Genomic DNA, 21640 nt, shown 5'->3' with positions numbered 1-21640 from the left:
GGTAGTGTCATTAACTGAGATGACAAAGTATGAGTGAATAATACAAATGTACAGACCATGATGCATTTGTGTTGCCTTTAAAATATTCAAGTGAAGTTAACAGATAAGTTAACTTCATAGTAACTGTGTTCTAGACACTGTACCAGTCAGGTTTCAACTAGAGAAGCAGAACCAGTAGGAGATATACCTACATAATACATGATATTCCATCTGTCTGTAATGTCCCCTCGCCCACTCCACGTGACCTACTTAACCTCTGTTCCTTCTTCAAAAAATCAGGCCAGGCTCGGCATGATGGCTAATGCCTGTAATCTCAGCACTTTGGGAGGCTGAGGTGAGAGGATCACTTGAGCCCAGGAGTTCGAGATCAGCCTGGGTAACATGGCAAAACCCCATTTCTACAAAATAATTTTAAAATTAGCCTGGTGTGGTGGCATGTACCTGTGATCCCAGCTACTTGGGAGGCTGAGGCAGGAAGATCACCTGAACTTGTGAGGTTGAGGCTGCAGTGAGTCTTGATGTGCAACTGTACTCCAGCCTAGGCCACAGAGCAAGACCCTGTCTACAACAATAACAATAACAAAAACAGAAACAAACAAACAATGCATCAGGCCAATTATTAGTTTTGATTGTTAAGCAACATATCGAACTTTTTAAAAAGTGAGAAATTTACATTATTGCCCCACCCAAGGTAGGATGGCATTACAAAATTATTATTTATGACATTTTCTATGAATTTCCTTAAAGAGTTAATTCCCTTCCTGGATTTCAGTTCAGATTTGCTCATAACTCTCCTAAAATGTAACCATTGTTTATTATGGCACTGTCAGGTAGGAACATTTTGTGGAAGAGATTATTAGGGAATTGAATTCAGAGATAAAACCACATAATTAATAATATGCATAATACTTTAACATGAACAAAGTGATTGATTATTAATGTTTTCTTATAATTCTGTAAGCTACTTGAGGGCAAGAACTTTATTTTGTGTTCATTTTAGTGTTCTGAAAGTAACTAGTATCTTGTTTTGCACATGGTATGTTCCGTTTGTTTCTGTTATAGCATGTATTACAATCTGTTTTTACCTTTATTTATGTATTTGCTTACATGTTTATTTGTGGCCACCCATGAATAGAAGACAAGTTCCATGAAGAAGTAACCTTATCTGCTTTTTTTACTGCTATATCATTAGTTCTTTAGGCAGTGTCTGGCACTTAACAGATATTTGTTAAATGAATAAATAACATGTATAAAAATATGTGGGTTATAATACATGCTACATACATTTAAAAATACATTTTGGAATATGTACAAGTTCAAAGTGAGGAAAAACTGCAAATTTCCTTTCAAATCAGCTTTGTAGGGCCCAAGGGAAAACTTCTTCTTTGCCCTCTGAAGATTTGCTGAAAAATCAACTCACAAAAGGCAGATTAATAGGAGAAAAGGCACACACATTTATTTAATGTGTATACCCAGGAGCCTTCAGAATGAAGACCAAAAGATACAGAGGAAATTGTCCATTTTTATGCTTAGGTTTAATAAGGCATGGGCAGCATGTGGAAATATGATTGGACAAGAAGGTCTTGCTTCAGACAAAATGACAGTCCCTCCCTTCCCACAACTCCCCATGACAAAGGGGTGAAAACTAACGCAAATAGGCTGAGTAGGGAAATCCAGCAGGGCCTGACTGTCTAGATTCTTGGCCAACATTCTCGGCACTTATTCCTTCCTTCTGGATGCGGGGCAGGACCTTCTCTGTAAAGGTGGTCTTACGACCTGTAGTCAAACAAGGAAGGTCAGATCATTTGTTGATGGACAGTTCTTACATAGAAAGGCAGAGGGAATGTTAGTGTAATATTTTTGTTTTATAGCTGGCTTTGGAGGAAAGGGGTTCTGGTTTCTATGATCCAGGAAGAGGGATTCTAGTTTCCATGACTAGCCTCATGGGAGAATGGGTCTGAGAGACAGGAGGATAGGAGAAGTTCAGGGAGAAACTTTTGCTTCTGAGGCCTTTATTTTAGGGTATTATCTTCTGAGCCACAACAGTTTCTCTTCCAATTAATAATAACTTTTTTAAAAAATGCATGCAAGAAGAGTATAGTACTTGAGAAACCATTGTGAGAAAATTCCATAGGCATGGGTATTTCTCTCTGGCTTAAAAAATAAATCTAATCCAGCATAAATAAACATGTCTTATTGAATGACACCAAGCATTATCCAAAGCACAGGGGGTGTCTTAGAAGGTAAGTTTAGTCATATTGTAATATGATTACATTGTTTTGAAGTTTCATTACTTTTTCATCTGAATGAATATAAAACCTAGAATATTAATACAATGAAGACTGGCAGTTGATGACCCTACAGAGACTGCTCTGAGTTGCTGATAAAACATAGATTGTGGTACCTCCAATCTCAGAATCATTTGTAGGTGTCTTGTCTGTAATCAGAATTTGCAAGTGATGGTGTATGAGCTCTTCTCTAGCCATTGTTATTCAAAACCATCGCCTGCCATTGTCTGCAATCTTAAATGGTCTCTCATCAATCAAACCTCCCCTTCCTATGGTCACAGTACTCGAGGATCAACAAAGCATATGAAATTAGCACTTTACGTGCTCCTTGAGAGGGCGCTGCTTTGGACAAGGTAAGAGTTCCTCCTTTCCCACAACTCCCTATGACAATTTATAGCCCATTCTGCATTTGACTTCTGCAAATACCTTCCTTCAGATATAATGAGGTCCCCTGGGGATGAAAGGTGAAAAGAGATTTTGAGGAATGCCATTTCCTTTTCTGATGCCTTAGTGTCTGAGTGCCATGTGGAAGATTTAATATCAACTCTATTCCTCTGATACATATGACAATATAATATCCTCTAATTTCATCTGTTATATCTTTGTACAAGCAGGAAAAATATTCTTTACAGCAGGACTACAAAATTACACACATTACAACTGAATATTCAGATATTAAAATAGGTTTTCCTGCTTGTTAGGCAAAAGAAGAAACTGAAGGTTGTTTTTGTTTTTATTTGGTACTTCATATACCGTGGGACTGAAGGAGCTGGATTGGGTAATTTTACAGGTGCTTAAAAATACATGGCTCATGGATATTTGATAGGAATACGGTGATGTAAAAGTTCCTTCAAGTAAACAATGGATAAATCCAATCTATATCACTTTTTAGTGACGTTAATGGGAAAGATAAAGGGTAATTGAAATGCCTTTAAAAAGAAAATCAGCATCTGTTTTGCTTTTTACCACTTTTAGCCATCCAAAGTTGACCACAGTTGTGATCAATCCATATAGTATTCACTGAAGTGAATTTTGTAAGTACATGAAACTACCTGGCTTCATGTCTGTCTAAATTTGACCATTTGTATTGCAAAAATAGGAGCTGCATTATTTGCAGAATGCCATACATTCCACGTCCACTAGTAAATAAAAGCTCAATGCAACTGAAAGTGGCTTCCCATCACTAAAAAATAAAACCATAAAATTAGCATCCACCTGACTTTACACTGTGGTATGAGTCATTTACTTTATACCACCTGCTTCTAAGAAATTCTTCAAGTCATTGTCCTCTATTTCTCTGAGAGTATTAATTGGTACTCTCCTCCATCAGACTCAAAACCAAGGTTTTCATAATTTGTAACATTTGTTACATTTTATATTTCTTTCTGTTACTTAGACTATTCTGATGCCTCATATTAAGCCAAGAGAAATATATGTAGAGTGCTGCCTATGCTATTACAAGCTCTGCTGGGACCAAGAAAATACAAATAAACAGAACTGTATTTCCCCTCACCTCAAGTATATTATGTGTTTCTGTGTAGTTGTAAGGCTGGTAATGAACTCAGTGACATAGTCAGTGAGAAAGCAGTTATCCCTAAATTATTATTTACATTATGTGTGTATGCATGTGTGTGTGCATGCACGTTGTGCAATGCATTCTTTATTCAAAGATACAAGTTAATCATCTCTTTGTATAATAAGATGAAGAATATCAGGCACTTTGGTGATGAAAGAAAAAAGGTGTGTTGGGGCACTACCCTAACTGTGTTTGTTGATTCAGGGCATTTTGTGAGATCAAGATGGTAAGCTCCATTCCCATCTAGGAAAGCCAGTTTTAGTGGGATAAAATTCTTCTTTGAGCATCTAGATATGAGTGCTATCACCTGCCTTTCTCTCCACAAGGAAAAGTGGGCAAGAATGGGTTATCACAGATTATTCCCACAGGAAGGAGGGACACGTCTCATGAACATGCAGCATCATATTTGAGAAAAACAAAAAGTAAAGTACTTATTTGCTTATATGTCCACTTGCCCTCTGCCTGAGCACATCTGTATTAGTCTTCAGAATATTAAAACATCTCAATTTCTTCTAATAAAGCTTTGAACTGCCCATTGCCTGTGTCATTTATTCAATCAACATACAACAAAGCCCATTGAAGAGTGTGCTAGGTACTGAAAATAAATAAGTACAGTGTACACTTCATACTCTGAGATAGATCAGAAGAAACAAGGACAAAAAATGTTAAGAAGTAGGAAATTTAAAAAATCCATATATGACAGAATCTATTTTATTGTTTTTTTTTTTAATAGAAAATATGTGGTCTTATGTTGAGAATGAGGGTGATGGGATATAGTTGAAGGTTTAAAAAAATAGAAGAATCTGTTTTGAAGATGAGAAAGAACATCTTAGGCATTAGGGGTGACTTAAAGATGACCAAGCAGAGCAAAGATTCTGCTCTGCTCCCAACTCTGGAACAGAACAAGAGGAAAAGACCATTGTCCTTGCAAAGTTCCATTGATATTTAAGTCCAAATATGTTGCCAAAGTCCAATATACAGTCATGTGACTAAGGAATTGTTTTAAGAGCTTGGGAGAGTGCATTGAAATGTTTAGTCATCTGTTAGCCATTTAGTTCAGGAGTAGATGGGAGAGAAAATAAAATCTAGGGGTTAATTATGAAATAGAAGAAAAGGGATTCAAGGATCTGTAAATCAATACGAGCTTCAAGGGAAGATTCTGTAGAAACTAAGAAAAGAGTGTGATAGGTAATTGTGGTCTAAGGGAGGTGGATTTTAGAAGTTCAAGATGATGACAAATTATGGCTCTGAGAATGGCTTATTGAGGTAGAGAATGGTGAAATATATTTAAGAATAATTTTTAAAACTCTACAATAGGGTATTGAATAGGCCACTAATGTCACCTAGACATGCATTTAGAGCATTAAGAACACAAAGAGTGACCTGGAGGTTGGTGAATGTCAGCTAGGGGGATAAGAAGAAAGTACATTTATTATTTATTTATATATCAGGTACTATGTTAATAAGTGGAATATGATAAATGATAGCTTACATTGCAGTCATAAACAAGTGAATATTCAAATACCATATTTTAAGATAGTGACAATTACTATAAAACTTAACACGGTAATAAAGAATGACTGAATGAGGGTCCCAGTGGAAAAGGAACACCTCCTTAAGGAGGTGACATTCGAGCTTAGGTACGAGAAGAAGCTGGCCATGCTGAGATCTAGGGAAAACATTCTACGCAGAGGTAAAATATGTACAAAATGTCCAAGACAGGAAAAGTTTGATGTATTTAAGAAAGAAGCAAGCCAGAGTGGCCAAAATGTAATGAATAAAGTCAGAAAAAAAGGGATGGTCAGATATCTGAGGCATTATTGTCCACGAGAAGGAATTTAAATGTCATTCTAGGTACAATTGAAAGCCATTAGTAGCTTCCAGTGGATGCAATTAACTTCAAAATGGCAAGGATTATTAAACAAAAGTGAAAAGTTATAGTCTCAAAATGACAGAGGAAAGCTGACAGAACATGGTACCTTCTGCTTGTTCCATGATATTGAGGGAAAATGGGAAGAAGTGGGGAGACATAGGAGAATTAAGAGTCCGTGTTATTCCCCCGCAACCTTCTTTGATATAGTGTTGAGCCATCAGTTAGGTATCACGGTGGTTAATTAGGACAATGAGCCAAACTAAAAGTCACAATGAAGTCTGATTCATTTACTGCAAAAGTAGAAACAAGAGCCACCAGCTTCCCAATGTTCCGTTTTTCCCACAGAACAGCACCAGGCAAGAGGTAGGTTGACGCAGCACAGATAAGGAAAATCATCTCACCACAGAGAATCCCCAAACAAAAGGTCCTGCCATTTTACGGACCCATGGGTTTAGGCAAGAGAAAGGTAGAAAGTCTTGCAGTGATGGATGCTGAGTCAAAGTGAAGAAAAGTGCCTTAGCCCAAGGTCCCCTAGAAAGATCCCTCAAAATGGAGGCCCCTGGACTAGGAATGCAGATATTGCACATGAGCATGTCTGGGCAGGGGAAGGGGGTGGTTGTGTGTGTGGGCAGGGGATGGTGTCCTTGACTATAAATCTCTCCAGAAAACTCTAACACAATGACTGTGCAACAAGTCTGGACTAGGGAGTGCAGCTTCTCTCCATGAGGCTGACAGACAAAGCCTGGTTGGGTTTGAAAAATCACAGATTTTGGCCTCGAGCAGGAATCCTTAAAGATAAACCTACTGTTCAGTTAAGATGGGAAAGTAGGAGAAATATTCTGAGAAAAACCTGAGACAGGAGAGCATGAAGAAAGGAAGGAAACATCTAATAATATGTTGGTATTGAGACTGCCTTTGCAAATATTATGATAGAAAGAGAAATCTGGCATAATTGACTACACTTTTTTTCTAACCTCACAGGCTAACCATCTTTGCTCATCCCAATCCAACTATGGGAAGAATTTAGTTTATAGTTTAATTCTAAAACAAAGATGATAACAGCCCTGCTGTCATTTGGATCTGTGTCCCCATGCAAATCTCATGTCGAATTGTAACCCCCAATGCTAGAGGAGGGGCCTGGTGGAAAGTGACTGAATTATGGGGGCAGAGTTCTCATGAATGGGGTAGCACCATCTGCCCGTGGTACTCTATAATGTGTAAGTTCTCATGAGATGTGGTTGTTTAAAAGCATGTAGCACCTCTCTCTTCTCTCTCTCTTCCTCCTGCTCCAGCCATGTGACATGTTGGCTTGCCTTCTGCTGTGATTGTAAGTTTTCTGAGGCCTCCCCAGAAGCCAAGTAGATGCTGCCATGCTTCTGGTACAGCTTGTGGAACAATGAGCCAACTAAACCTGTTTTCTTTGTATAAATCACCCAGTCTAGGGAATTATTTATAGGAGTGCGAGAATGGACTAATACAAGTTCCTTTCTGAACTAACCTCCTTCTTGTTTACAGACCGAAACTGTCTTTGTAGAATAAAAAAAAAAAAAACAAAAAAAGTCACAAGGTTAAAATTGTAATAGGGGCCTAAATTCTGCTAAGATGTAGGCATAGTTAAACTCTATGCAGCCATTGTCTCTTCTGCTAGGATGTAGGCATAAACTCTAACCAGTCATTGTTTTGTAACTTGCTTTATTAAAACCACTTACTAATCATGAGTCATGTAGCCAATGACCACACAATTTAAAACTTCCCCAACTGCCCCAATGAATAACATTGCTATTGTAAAACCTAAGACTAGTAATTGAGATGGTTTTCAGACCTTGCATTCTGTATGAACCAACTGGTGCCACCTGGTATGGTAAACCTCCTACCTAGAAACTGACTCAGTACAAGAAGACAGCTCTAACACCCTAACAATTTCACCCCCAACCCAACCAATGACCATTCTCCATTGCCTAGTCCCCTGCCCACCAAGCTGTCCTTGAAAAACCTCAGCTTCCAAATTCTTGGAGAGGCTAAGTTGAAATCTGCATTTCATAAACTCTTTCTCTACTGCGATACCACTGTCTCAGTGAATTGGCTTTCTGTGCAGTGGGTAAGAAGAACTTGGCAGATGATTACAGTCTGATGGCATCTCTGAGATGTGCCTTTCTTGGGAAGAAATAAGAGTTATTTGCATTAAACTGGTTTACTAGAAATGGGATTTGGACTTTCTGTGACAACCCCTATACATTTTTCATTTTTGAGAAAGGGTCTCCTTCATTTTGATTCCCTGGCATTAGCATAGTTTATAAAAAATGCTCGATTCACAATAAATGAATCAATGAATAAATGAACTCAATGAATGAATCAATGACTCTTGGCCTCTGTAAAACTGCTCTACCGAGAAGTCTTTAAAGTGATATTATCAGGGTCACAAACTCAAATGCCTTCTAAAGTCAAGAAAATAAGGTAAATGTGTCATTCAGCCAAGTGTAAGACATGAAAATAAGAAGAGTAGTGAACAGTAACATCCATGATCTGCCTGAAAGTATTCAAGTCCAATGAAAATAACAAAAACAATATTGGAGAAACGAAAGTAGTTGTACTGATCTTTTCTATCTGGAGGCTGTCTCTAAACAACTTATTACCCTAAGGCTAATTTCTAAGAATAGCAGAAAATAAGGACTTACTAACAACCCAAAGTATACTAACTTTTCCCTCTGTTTGACAATTTCTTATTCATTCCATAAATATATTTTTTTGAATATCTACTGTAGGCCAAGCACTATTCTAAATGCTGGAGAGACTACCATATACAAAACAGACAGAAATTTTTGCCCTCACAGTAGTTACATTCTAAAGATACAAGACACACAATTAACAACATAAATAATATAGTACACTAGGTGTTGATAAGAAGGATGGTGAAAAATAAAACACAGAAGGATTGAAAGGAAATGTGAGGGAAGTAATGTGGGAGAGTTTTTCATCTTAAATATAGTGATCAAAGAAGACCACATGGAGAAGACGTCTCTGGAAAGAAGCCCAGAAGTGAGGAAAAGCTATGAGACTGTTCCAGAAAAGGTGTGCCAGTGGAGGGAATGGACAGTGTAGAGTGTTTGAAGGCAGGAGAGTGTGTGTCATGTTTGAGCAGTAGGATGAAGTTCAGTGTAATAAAAGTTGACTGAGGAGTGGAGAAGTAAAAGAGCAAGTTAGAGAGCGAGGAGGAGACCAGGCCATGTGTGGTTTTGTGGGTTGTTGGCAGTACTTTGGCTTTTGGCTCAAGAGAGATGGGAAGCCATGGAAGGTTTTGAGTAGAGGTGATGAGATCTGACCTATGTTTTAAACAGGATTTTGCTGGCATGGGATAGCAAAATGATGGGGACAAGAGTAGTGGCAGACAAACTAATAAGAAAGCTATTAAAATAATCCAAGCAAGAGATGACTAGTTTGGATTGTGGTGGCGATAATAAGAACTCTAGTCATATTGGAGCATATTTTGAGGGTAGAGCTGAGAGGATTTGTTAATAGACTCTGTGTAGCATAAGAAAAGAAGAGGACTCAAGGACAGTGCTAAGCTTTTTAAGATTTTTTGGCTGGGCACGGTGGCTCACGCCTGTAATCCCAGCACTTTGGGAGGCTGAGGTGGGCAGATCACGAGGTCAGGAGATCGAGACCATCCTGGCTACCATGGTGAAACCCTGTCTCTACTAAAAATACAAAAAAATAGCTGGGCATGGTGGTAGGCACCTGTAGTCTCAGCTACTCAGGAGGCTGAGGCAGGAGAATGGCATGAACTCAGGAGGCAGAGCTTGCAGTGAGCCAAGATCATGCCACTGCACTCCAGCCTGGGCGATAGAGAGAGAGACTCTGTCTCAAAAATAAAAATAAAAATAAAAAAAAGATTTTTTTGAGCATTTTTTTGCCTTTAACCAAGATAAGGATGATCTAGGTGGAGGAAGTTGGGAAGGAAGATAAGATGTTCAGTATAGTACATTTTTAACTTTGAGCATACATATGGCCTTCTGTAATACAATGCACCTGTAGTGAGGTAGCCAGTTCTATGGAACTTCAGCTAGCATGCAGTAACCAATGCCAAGTGACAATATTAGTTATTATGTTATATGTCATTATATCTCAAAGATCCATCTACCCACCAATGGTATAACTTAAAGTTTATTCCAACTGCTTCTCTCTGGATGACTTAAAAGGTTAATTGTTGTCAAATCTGATGTTTATACCTGGGTATTTTTTAAGATGTAATTCTTACTAAGAACTTGTAAACTTCTTACTTTTTTCATATATGTAAGTGTCTTAGTCTCTTTTGTGTTGCTACGATAGAATACTTGAGGCCGGGAAATTTATAGAGAAAATAGACTTATTTAGCTAATGGTTCTGCAGGCCGGAAAGTTCAAAAGCATGGCTCTGACTTCTGGTGAGAGCTTACACTGTGTGTCACAACATGGTGGACAAGGTGAAAGTAGGAAGCGTGAGAAGAGAGAAAACCCAAGGGGCATCATGGCTTTATTAACAGCCCACTTTTTTTTTTTTTCTTTTTGAGACAGAGTTTTGCTCTGTTGCCCAGGCTGGAGCAGTGATGCAATCTCAGCTCACTTCACCCTCTGCCTCTGGGTTCAAGTGATTCTCTTGCCTCAGCCTTCTGAGTAGCTGTGATTACAGGCACATGCCACCACATCCAGCTAATTTTTGTATTTTTAGTAGAGATTGGGGTTCACTATGCTGGCCAGGCTGGTCTTGAACTCCTGACCTCAGATGATCTACCCACCTTGGTCTCCCAAAGTGCTGGGATTACAGGTGTGAGCCACTGCACCTGGCCCACAACCCACTCTTCAGGGAACTAATTCCATTGTCTCAAGCACTAATCCCATCTTGCCAGAGGGTGAATGCACTACTGCTAGAACAGCTGTAAGCCATTCACAAGGGATTCATTCCCTACTCCAACCCAGATACTTCTCATTAGCCTCCACCTCCCAATACCACTACACTGGGGATAAAATTTCAACACTAGTTTTGGTCACACTATATCCAAACATAGCAGTAAGTGCATTCTCTATAATATTAATATGTACTGAGCATAGAAGAGAATATTTGTCAGCTTTTGTCCCTTACCTCTATCCCGCCCCAATCCTCAAAGAGAGGAACAACTATATATAATGTCATATGCTACATTCAAGGACATAGGTGATGTTGCTATTTGTAGGCCCAGAAATGCCATCTTCAAGGTTAATGATAAAAAAATTGTGTTTTGTCCTTTTCAGAATATTATAATACTTATCACTGGACAGAAGATAGTGTGCTAAGATGAAAAGAATTCTGGATGAGAAATCAAGAGATCTAAATTCAGGTGCTGACTGTCTCACACCCTGCAAATTATTTTTCATCTTGAGCCAAATATTCAAAATGAAGGAATAGGGAACTAGATAGCTTCTAAGATACTCCAGCCTCAATAATAAAAGAATAGGTTAGAGTTTGATTATACCCAAAGGTAACTTACCCATTTCAACAAGAGACTCATGGAACCAAAACCCCATGTGTGTTAAACAAAGCATTGGTTTTGGTGCCAACAAAAGAAACATTTTAGAAGACAGGTAGACTTGTTTACCTTCTTCAAATTAAAACAAAGATGTTTCCACTTAGTCCTCTTACTGCCACTGGCTCTACTCCTGCTTCTCTTGGTGAAGATCAGGTGGTGGGAGCCTTTGTCCCACCTATTTCAGAGTCCTAGCAGCAGCCAAACACTTACCAGGAGGTGACTGCCTACTCTCATCCCTGGAGAAACTGTCTCAGAAATGTTTTTTGGTCAACATTCATGCCCATGTTATCGTTATGGACCAATGTGCTTTCTTTCCTTCTCCTCCTCAAAAATCCAAATCAAACAAAACAAAACCCAGCTATCAGGAATGAATCTGGCAAGTTAATTCACCACTAAGTGTTACTATGCTTACCAAAGAAAGGCTAGGGAGAGATTCCTATTCCCTAGCTGTGTTACAGAAACAATCACGCCCATTGCCAAGAAGAGGTCCAGACTGGGGCACACTTGGATGGCAAATGAGATAGTAATAGTTTTGGATATTAGGTGATTGTGCAAAGGGGCATCAAATATAAGAGCAATAATGCCTTATATCATACTTTGCTTCACAATATTGATTATGTATATTCTTTCATTTAAGAGCTTCCAAAATTGTGCTAAAGAGAAAGACAGGCAGATAGTGCCCCATTTTATAGATGAAAAAACCAAAGTTATGAAGTTCAGCTTATCCCAGGTACTCAAATTGGTTAGGGTATGTGAAGCGACCTGGTGTAACAAGCTCCTAAATTCAAATAGCTTAACAAATAAAAATTTCACACTCATGCAGAGTCCAATGTACATATGTTTGCAACTTGGGGAAGCATTCTATTAGGACATTCAGGGATCCAGCGTCCTGCCATCTTGTGGCTGCCTCCTCCTGTAGGTAATTGCCACAGTGCCTTCTTCATTCCGTCAGTATATAGGGAGAAATACAGCTATTTTTATGGGCCAGGCATGGCAATGGCAAACGTCACTTCCACCCACATTTCACTGGCCAGCCCTCAGTATCTTGGCCATGCTGAACAGCAAAGGAGGTTGGCAAATGCAACCAGTTTTGTCAAACATATAGCCATCTCTGCCATAAGCAGTAACAGATCACAGGACATGCCCCTAGTTCGTGTTCTTTACATCAGACTACTTTACTTTTGCTGGTAGTCATTCCTAGTCCCAATTTTAGATTTTTTTACAATTCCTCAGCAAACGAAACATACCTAGAAGAGAGGGCATATTCATAAATTCCATTTATTTCACCATCCACCAAGCCATTCTATAAGTCACAGTTTCTCTCAAGAGGATTTAAGAAACAGACAACAGAGAAGCAAAATGAGTTTTGACCATATCTGAGAATTTGAATGCTGACAGGGACACTTCAATGCCACGAGTTTGTCATTACTCTATTAAGTTTTGTGATAATGATTTAACACAAATTCTAGCAGGTATTTTGCCCAGTCCTGTGATTTGTAGATAGGAGGTCTACAGTTGAATGGAACAAAAACCCCCTTCTTGCCATTTCAACCCCTTCCAGGGGGTTCAGTAAACCCTTCCTGCTAGGGATGTTCAGGGAACCCACAAATGCAGTCCCAGAAATCTGCTTACCACGTTTCTCCCTTTTCCTGGGCTTCCACATTCCCTGATGGCCCCCAAAACTGCAGTGCTTCCTCCCCAGACTTTCTCATCTGGTTTCCAGTATCAGGTCTCATGCAGGTGTGTGTAATTTTACCCAAGGCTCCTAAACAGAACTTTCCTAATTTGTGACTTGGCCAACTTCGTGTTTCCCTTCTCTGGCTTTTAAAGAGCTCTTGGATTCAAAGAATGAAAGTAGAATATGCAGATGAGAAGTAGAATTTCAAGCCAGAGGGGAGAAGTTCATATATATATTACACATAATTTTTAGGAGGAAACATCTTGTCCTTACCAGGCTAGGGCCATTTTAATTTTCACTTGCCTTGGGCACCCGGGCAAGTGATTATCTGCAGAGTCAGATCCCAGGTTTAAGGATCTTGGCCTTTTCTTTCCTGCCGCAGAGCCCTGAGTCTTGCTCTGGCATTTATTCCCTGTTATAAAGGTTAAAGGGGAGAGAACATTTCCCTCTGTCACCCCATGCGAAGCAAAGAGAATCTCTGTCTGCTCTTGGGAGTTTGCTTTTTATGGCTCTATCAGGCTGTTTTGGTTTTGACAGATTGAAATGGCAATATTATTACTTTTATTATTATTATTACTAGAAACAACAATCTCAAATCCTTTTTGTTTTTTTTTCATAAGTTCTAGGAATTAGTTTTCTTGTTGCTGCAGCCTCTGATGTTAAAATAACATTTACTGTGAAGCTTACACCAAATTTTCACTACACCTCTATTATATTGAATGGGTTGCTGCTAGATTGTGATGGGGAGGTTGGAGCAAAAACAAAGAATTAGTACTTCCAAGTGGGGTGCAAGTTTCCCATAACTCTCTCAGCAAAAAATAGCCTTCCCACTAGCTTTCTGGGCACTGAGGGTTAAATAATCAGTTTTTAACCCGAAGCTTAAAGTGAAAATTTCTTTCTTGCCCATTGTCCTTTTCTAATGGGCTAGAGACAAATTCGTGAAGTAGGCAAAATTTGTCTTTAGATTTCTTCCTAAAGCCACTTCCTCAGCCATGTTACGGGCCAACAGTTGTCTTTGAGTTGTTCATAGTTCTCCCCACAACCCATTTCTCAATTCTCTCAAACTCTGCCTGTCCTCTCCCTAAAGTGCCCATTTCCATTCATTTAAAGGCAGTTTTTGAGCCTGCACTATATGTTAGATGTGTTGCTTTGTACTAGAGATATAAAGATGATCAAGTATCATCCCTACCTGTGAAAACCTGAAAGTCTAGCAAGAGGAAGGGCAGATTCCAAAACAATTATATGAAAGGGTCGAGAGTAGACATTAAGGTGCCGTGAAAGCACAGAGGCCAGGACAACTAATTCTCCCTGAGAGCTGGGTGTAGGCAACCCAGAGTAGAAACAGCTGAGCCAGGCATTTAATGATAAATAGGAAAAGCAGGCGGGGCCCAGTGGCTCACACCTGCAATCCCAACACTGGGAGGCTGAGGCAGGATAATCACTTGAGCCCAGGGGTTTGAGACCAGCTTGGAAAACACAGTGAACCCCCCACATCTCTCAAAACACTTAGCTGGGTATGGTGGTGCATAGCTGTAGTCCCAACTACTCCAGAGGCTGAGATGAGAGGATTACTTGAGCCCAGGAGGTCAATGCTGCAGTGAGCTGTGATTGCACTGTTGCACTCCAGCCTGGGTAATAGAGAGAGACCCCGTCTCAAAAAATGATAATAATAAAAAAGCAGAAAAAAATGCATGAAGAGGGAAGAGCATGTGTAGGGTTATCTATTAGAATAAAGTACCCAGGAGGGAAACCTAAAACTCTGTCTTCTAACAAATCCCACTTAACAAATTACATTTTATTTAATACAGACCAGTGGTTCTCAATACTACTTTATAGCCCAGATACACATGAGAAATAGATGTGCTGTAGCTGTTAACAGTAGCTCTGTGATCTTCATTGGATCAGAGTGTATCTGCTTCTCTGCAGGAGGAAGCATCACGGAGTATAGTTTAGAAAAATCCTCAGGGGTGACTTTGGTGACCGTGGTTAAGAATCACAGGCACCGACACTCCCAAAAGGGTGATCATTATGTTTTACCTTTCACTGCTAAATTTATAATTAAAAAATATCTGAGCGTGGTGGCTGACACCTATAATCCCAGCAGTTTGGGAGGCCAAGGCAGGAGGATGACTTGAGCCCAGGAGGTTGAGGCCCAGTGAGCCATTGTACTCCAGCCTGGGTGACAAAGGGAGACTTACCTCAAAAAACAAAAAGAGAAACAAAAAGCCCCAGTGTGATAAAAATAGAAATAAAAATTTCAAAACAATAAAAGAAGTCTCCTCAAGGATAAGTAGCCTTCTCACATGGTTTAAAATATGTCCTCCTAAAAATAAACAATGTCTCTATTAGCAGTTCCTATGCAGAATTTTTTTTAAAGATTTACCCCCAAAATTCATTCTTTGGGAGAGCACCCTTAAAGGATTGTGGCATGAATGATTGGTATTAGAAAGCTTTCAAAGTAAGTTATTATATTTCTAATAAAGTAATAGATAAAGCAGAAACAGTATTCTAGAGGATTTAGCTTGATATCATTCTCAACTGAAATGAAGATTTCCTCTTATTTGCTTCAACTCTGAATAAAAAAAAATGCACCTTCCCTGGAGATGCATTACTATATGGAGGAGTTGGGGCAGAGGGAATAGTCTGAGATGAATAGATAAAGATGTTCCAAAATACGAAGGTCTCTGTAACAGTTGTTTTTTATGTTGTCTCATGGCAAGATGAGCGTAGGGGCTACGAAGTGATCAGGCAGTAAATTTAGAGCCAATAAAAAGGAGACACTTCACAGGGCATGCAGTTTGCTTCTGGGAATCTCTGACATGGAAGGTCAAAGAATTAAATACTGGAGTTGGATTTATGCTAGGGCTGACTGTTTTTATGGCCAATACAACATTTATTGGTATGCTAAGATAAAGTTAATCAAGTCTTGAGCTTCATGGTGGGGAAGCAAAGATTACCTCTCAAGAGTTGGGAAGAGATCTTCCTCCAAACACTGCAAAATACGCACTTGCCTTATCATTTAGTGTTCTCTTCTCTCTTGAGGTTATTAGAAGTTCAGGTAATATTTAATGAACATGAGGGCTCCTAAGAAAAACTGAAAAACTTTCTGAAGTTGTCACATTTTGGGGGGGTGCATTGTCTCAGGCATTTTTCATTTTTAAATAATGTTTCACGAGGCAGAGCATTTCTTAATTTTATGCCTAATTCTTTGTGTAATCAAAAGCAGTATTTCAACTCACCTGCTGACTTCTTTATCTTTAACATTGGGGTGTTGTACATTTTAGGGATAGATGGATGGTTAGATTAAGCTAAGATTTATAATCTGTTGTTCTTAAAGTGTATCCTTCTGTCTAGTTTTCAATTATGAATGATCATTTTTAGAGAGGAGAGTTAGCATAACGTCAGGTTGACAATCTGCAATAACCTTTGGTCAGCGGTTGGGGAAAGACAACGGATTTATAGTTTGATTTTCGTAAAGAGATAAAACAAAGTATTATCACATGGTAATTACTAGTTATTTTTAGGTCAGCATTTCAGAGTTTGCTTTACCTGGTTTAGAGACAGTGGTGAATGTTGAAGAGGTATAGTGTAGCCACAAATGAGCAGCATAATGTCATGGAAAATATCACAAGGGTTCAAATCCTGGCCCTGCCACTCAATCTGTATGTGATCTTGGCCAGTCATTCAACCTCTCTTAATCTCAGTGTCTTCCTCTACAAACCAGGGATATTAAAAGTTATCTTGCAATGTTGAGTTAAAAATTAGACTTGGCCAGGCACAGTGACCCACATCTGTAATCCCAGCAATTTGGGAGGCCGTGGCAGGAGGATTGCTTGAAGCCAGAGGAGTCAGACCAGCCTAGGCAACAAAGCAAGACTGTCTCTACAAAAAGTAAAATAAAAAATCAGCCAGGAGCAGTGGTGTACATCTATAGTTACAGCTACTCAGAAGTCTGAGGTGGGAGGATTGCTTGAGCCGAGGAATTTGAGAGAGGCTGCAGTGAGCTATGATCATGCCCCTCTACTACATCCTGGGCAACAGAGTGTGACCCTGTCTCTGGTTCTCATTTGGGGCAAATTCGCCTCCTGGGGCCATGTGACAATGTCTAGAGACATTTTGGTTGTCACTGCCTGGGAAAGAAGTGTTACAAGCCTCTAACAGGTAGAAGCCAGGGATGACACTAGACATCCGATAATATACAGGACAGGCTCCCACCCGCAACCCCAACAAAGAATTATCTGGTTCAAATGTCAACAGTGTTGTTTGAGGAACTCTGAACTTAATTTATACAAAGTGATTAGAATCATGCCTGACAGAAATAAGAATAATAACTGTTATGGGTGGAATTGTGTCCCCCAAAATCCATAGATTGAAGCTCTAGTCCCTAGAATTTTACAAGGTAACTGTGTTTGAATATGAGGTCTTTAAAGGGATAATTAAGTTAAAAGGGGGTCGGTAGCATCAACCCTAATCCCATACGACTGGTGTCCTAATAAGAGGAGACTAGGACACAGATAGAGACACCAGGGGTGCTTATGCACAAAGCCTGTCTGAGGACACAGCAGGCCATGAGGACAGGCTTCAGAAAAAATCAAACCTGTTGACACCTTGATCCTGAACTTCTTGCCTCCAGAACTGTAGGAGGTAAATTTCTCTTGTTTCAGCCACCCAGCCTGTGTTTTTTCTAATGGCAACGCTAACAAACTAATAGAATCACTGCTATTATTATCATTATTATTAAAAAGAAAGCATTTGATCATGAGAAACATTATTACAAAACTCAGAACAAAATATCAAATCTTTATTGATATTCTATTAGGTTGGTGCAAAAGTAATTGTGGTTTTTAACATAGCCAAAAGTCGTTAGTAAAAGAGTAAGTAGAGATGGTAAAAGCAATTTTTTTTTATAAAGGCAATGCTTAGGCCACAGATGTGGCAAAGTTCAGCATTAGTAGGGATCAGAGTAGTAAGAAATTATCCAAGCAGAATTTACACAGGTAATGCACTCTGAAAGTTTATTTATATTACTTTAGCCCAAACTGACCAGAATCTGACACTGTGAACATCTAGGTGGCTGCTAAAGTCAGATTCCTGAGTGAGAACTGTACGGGGCACAAAGCCAGCAAATGAAGATTCTGATTAAAAGCTAATTTTCTGGTCCCAAGCACCAGGGGAAACGCCAATCCCGAAGGACCTCGCTGGGCATCTGTTGGGTGGAAGGGCTCTTTGTGTCTTGCTCTTCTGTGATGCCCCGGAAAAACTAGACCTCTTCATGCTCTTAACCTCTAGTGTGTATCTGCATCTGAAAGACTAATGTCTTATTCCTCTGATAATGAGAAGCAGCATGAAAAGACAAACCAGCTGGGTGTGGTGACTCACGCCTGTAATCCCAGCAGTTTGGTTGGCCAAGGTGGGTGGATTACTTGAGGTCAGGAGTTCAAGACCAGCCTGGTCAACATGGTGAAACCCTGTCTCTACTAAAAATACAAAAATTAGCCAGGTGTGGTGGTATATGCCTGTAATCCCAGCTCCTCAGGAGGCTGAGGCTGGAGAATTGCTTGAACCCAATGGGTGGAGGGTGCAGTAAGCTGAGATTATGCTGCTGCACTCCAGCTTGCACAACAGAGCAAGACTCTGTCTCAAAAAAAAAAAAAGAGAAAAAAGAAAAAGAAAGAAAAGAAAAGACAAACCAAGGCAAATACCCTTTCTTCAGAAACCCAAAGAAGAGCTTGCCTGACCGATGCTCCCTTAAACATTTCCCCAAGCCTTCCTTTGACTTGTTCTTTCCAAGAGGAAGTTTATCTCAGACATCAGGTATAAGGCGGGAGAATGTTACTGACAATTAGTGAACATTAGGTGATGTTTTTATGAGGATGAGGCATTGCTGCTGTCACCATGTGCTTGTACTCAATTAGAAGAAAATGGTAATTATGTTAATCCGCAACTCAAGAGGAGAACATAAAACTTGCGCTGGTCTCACTCCCATTTTACTAGAGACAATGAGCAGAGAACATTAAGGGCAATACCAAGGGTAGCCACATGGCAATTTAAGATAATTTTAAAAGGTATTCCCTTTGGTAGGCACATGGGATGTTCATATTGTTATTGAAAGCTGGCTCTTTGAAAACTGAAGAAGATAGCACTTTGTTCTAGCAGGCAGAGCCCAGCAGAGCAGGCTGGTTAAATTTCAGTCTTATACGCTCCCTCCTCCAGCTGTCCTTGTACAGTGAATTAGAAGGTTGGATTATTTTGCATCCACGGTGCTTATAGCTCTAACATCCTCAGTTCATAAGTGGAGAAACTGAGGTCTAGAGAAATCAGGTGATGTAAAAACCACAAGCAACTAGTTAGTCATGCAAGGGGCCTCGGGATGCAAGTATTATGACTTCTATGACATGGTTCTTTGCATTCTACCATGTGCAGAGCACTCATCTTGGAGGATCTTCCCTCCCAGTAGAGAGTCAAGATACAGGGGACCACTAAAACTACATGTCTGTTCTAGAACATGCATCACCCTTTGTTATCATTTCCTAGTTATATCTGCCTGTGTTTTGGATGCCTCCCTTCCCGCTATCCCCCACCAGTCTCTATCTAGTATATTGATGAAGATTGGATATTAGTCAAGAAATGTTTTTGATATGTAATAAATCCATGGTATAGATTACTATTTAGGTTTTACTCAAGAAGCCTAAAATGTTCACTTTTAGTCTTGGCCAAATCTATCAATTCTCAAATTTTCTTTTAATTAGAGAAAATGAATAAATTAAACCGATGGAGTAACAAAGTCTAATGAGAGTTGGAACAGAGAGGGAGGAAGAAGGGCACTAAATTTGATAAGAATTTAACAGAGTTGAAACTATGAAAACAGAGAAATAGATGAAATAAGACTAAAGAAAAAGTAAAGATTTGGGGCCACATAAATCCTGGTCCAAGACAGAGATTATTTGCTTGTTATTTATGATCCTGGACAAGTTACTTCGCTTTTCTGTTTTTTTCACCTTTAAAAGGGAAATTTTCTGAGTTGTTCTAAACGAATATACAAAAGTTACCTAGCATCCTTTGTGCAAATGAGTAGTGAGGTAGATTGCAAATATGGCCCTTCTTTGTATCACATCCTTTGCAAGGCACTTTGCAGCCTGTCCCACCAAACCCTGGCAGTAATTCTCCACCTCATGAATTGAGCTTTCTCTCACCTTCCAGTTAGTGAATTGAGGCTTTTTACTTGCTTTGGGCTTTTACTTGCTTTGGGCTAATAGACATTACACCAGTTTCCAGTAAAGGTCACTTCTTGCTTTCTTGAACTCTTCTGACCACATGTGATTATACTTGGGCTATGATGCTGGAAGCTGAGAGAAATGAAGCCCAGTCTCACCATCACTCCATCCAATAGCCAGACAGCCCCTGGTAGCTGACTTGCCTTGCTGATATACATTTGACTGCATTGGGTGACTGGCCAATGTCAGAAGAACTACAAGAGAAAACCAGCCTAAACTGCCCACCCACAGAAATAGGAACTAAATAAATGAATGTTGTCTTAACCACTAAGTTCTGGGATCATCAATTATGTGGCAATAATGAACTGATTTAAGTAGTATTTATATTACAGTGTTTAAACTCTCAAGGATCTTGCCTTAAGTTTAAACAACCCTAGGTTTCATAATTTCCTGAAACCCACAAGAGATATCTGCAGAATTTTCTTCTCTTACTGGAGGACAGAAGCATCCTTACTCAAACTTTACTCTAATTTGGCTCTGAAAGCATTGGTTTTGCCCAAAATGCCAGAAAGTACCTTCAATAAACTACTACAACAAAGAGTAGCTACAAATGATAACAAAAAAGACTGAAAGTCCAGGTTGTATCTTGGAAAAAATTTACAAATGATAACAAAAAGGACTGGAAGTCCAGGTTGTATCTTGGAAAAAAATATCTCTCTTAAGAAGGACTTTAGAAAGGATTTAAAGGAGTAGTGGAATTACTGTAGAATGATTTGGTGATAGTCTATAGATTTTAGTAATAACATACTCATATTTTTTCTCTCTCTCACACTCACGAACACACAAGCACACACACACACACGGAGTCACGCTTTCTCCTTGCAACAACTTTTTTAAGGGCAGTCATTAGACAACTGTACTCTTTGCCCCTCTTCTCCAGGAAACAGCATCAGCCTCAGGCCACTCATTGTCTCCAAAATGTTTTCTGTTTAGTCCTAGTGTCACAAACAACCCCATTTATCTACCTTGACACTGACCTCTTGATCTCCAGATGAATTCTGACCAAGTACAGCTTGGCCTTCCACTCAGATTGAGGCTCCATGAGGAAGTTTTGCCGTGGTCTCCACACCAGATGTCTGCCTAATGGGCAAACTGGGTTTGGTTTGCAGACAGAGATAGAGACTCCTGAAAGCAATTCGCCTTGGCTTTCTCTGGGAAATAAGGGTCCAGACATCACAGAAGATAAGAAAATCAGGTCACATGTGATGGGAACTTGAACAGAGGCAACAGTAGCTTTTTATATCTGTGTTTATAGATTTTTTTTTTCCTGCAGAAATAGCTTTCAAGAGCAGCAGGCATAAGGAAGTTTGGCAAAAGAAAGGTTTTTTTTTTCTTTTCAGCAAATTGCTCCTGGATATATCTTTGGCTGGATTTTGGATGAAAGTCAGTTTTACCCTTAGGTTTTGATAAAG

At 39.4% G+C, this 21640-nt stretch overlaps 1 long non-coding RNA gene across 1 annotated transcript in view; it reads right to left on the bottom strand.

Annotated features, from left to right (window-relative positions):
- The window catches only part of LOC126961377 (uncharacterized), a 28702-nt gene extending 7319 nt beyond the window's left edge, over positions 1-21383 (bottom strand). The window contains exons 1-3 of the long non-coding RNA XR_007728285.1: positions 21206-21383; positions 11487-11600; positions 442-562 (exon numbers count right to left, since the gene is read on the bottom strand). This is a non-coding gene — a long non-coding RNA (uncharacterized LOC126961377). The remainder of the gene's footprint in view (positions 1-441; positions 563-11486; positions 11601-21205) is intronic.
- Positions 21384-21640: the final 257 nt, after the last annotated feature.

The sequence above is a fragment of the Macaca thibetana genome, chromosome 8 (genome assembly GCF_024542745.1).
Source record: "Macaca thibetana thibetana isolate TM-01 chromosome 8, ASM2454274v1, whole genome shotgun sequence".
Classification (NCBI taxonomy): domain Eukaryota; kingdom Metazoa; phylum Chordata; class Mammalia; order Primates; family Cercopithecidae; genus Macaca; species Macaca thibetana.
Note: the sequence above shows the minus strand (reverse complement) of the source record. Positions and strands in the feature narration are given on the sequence as shown.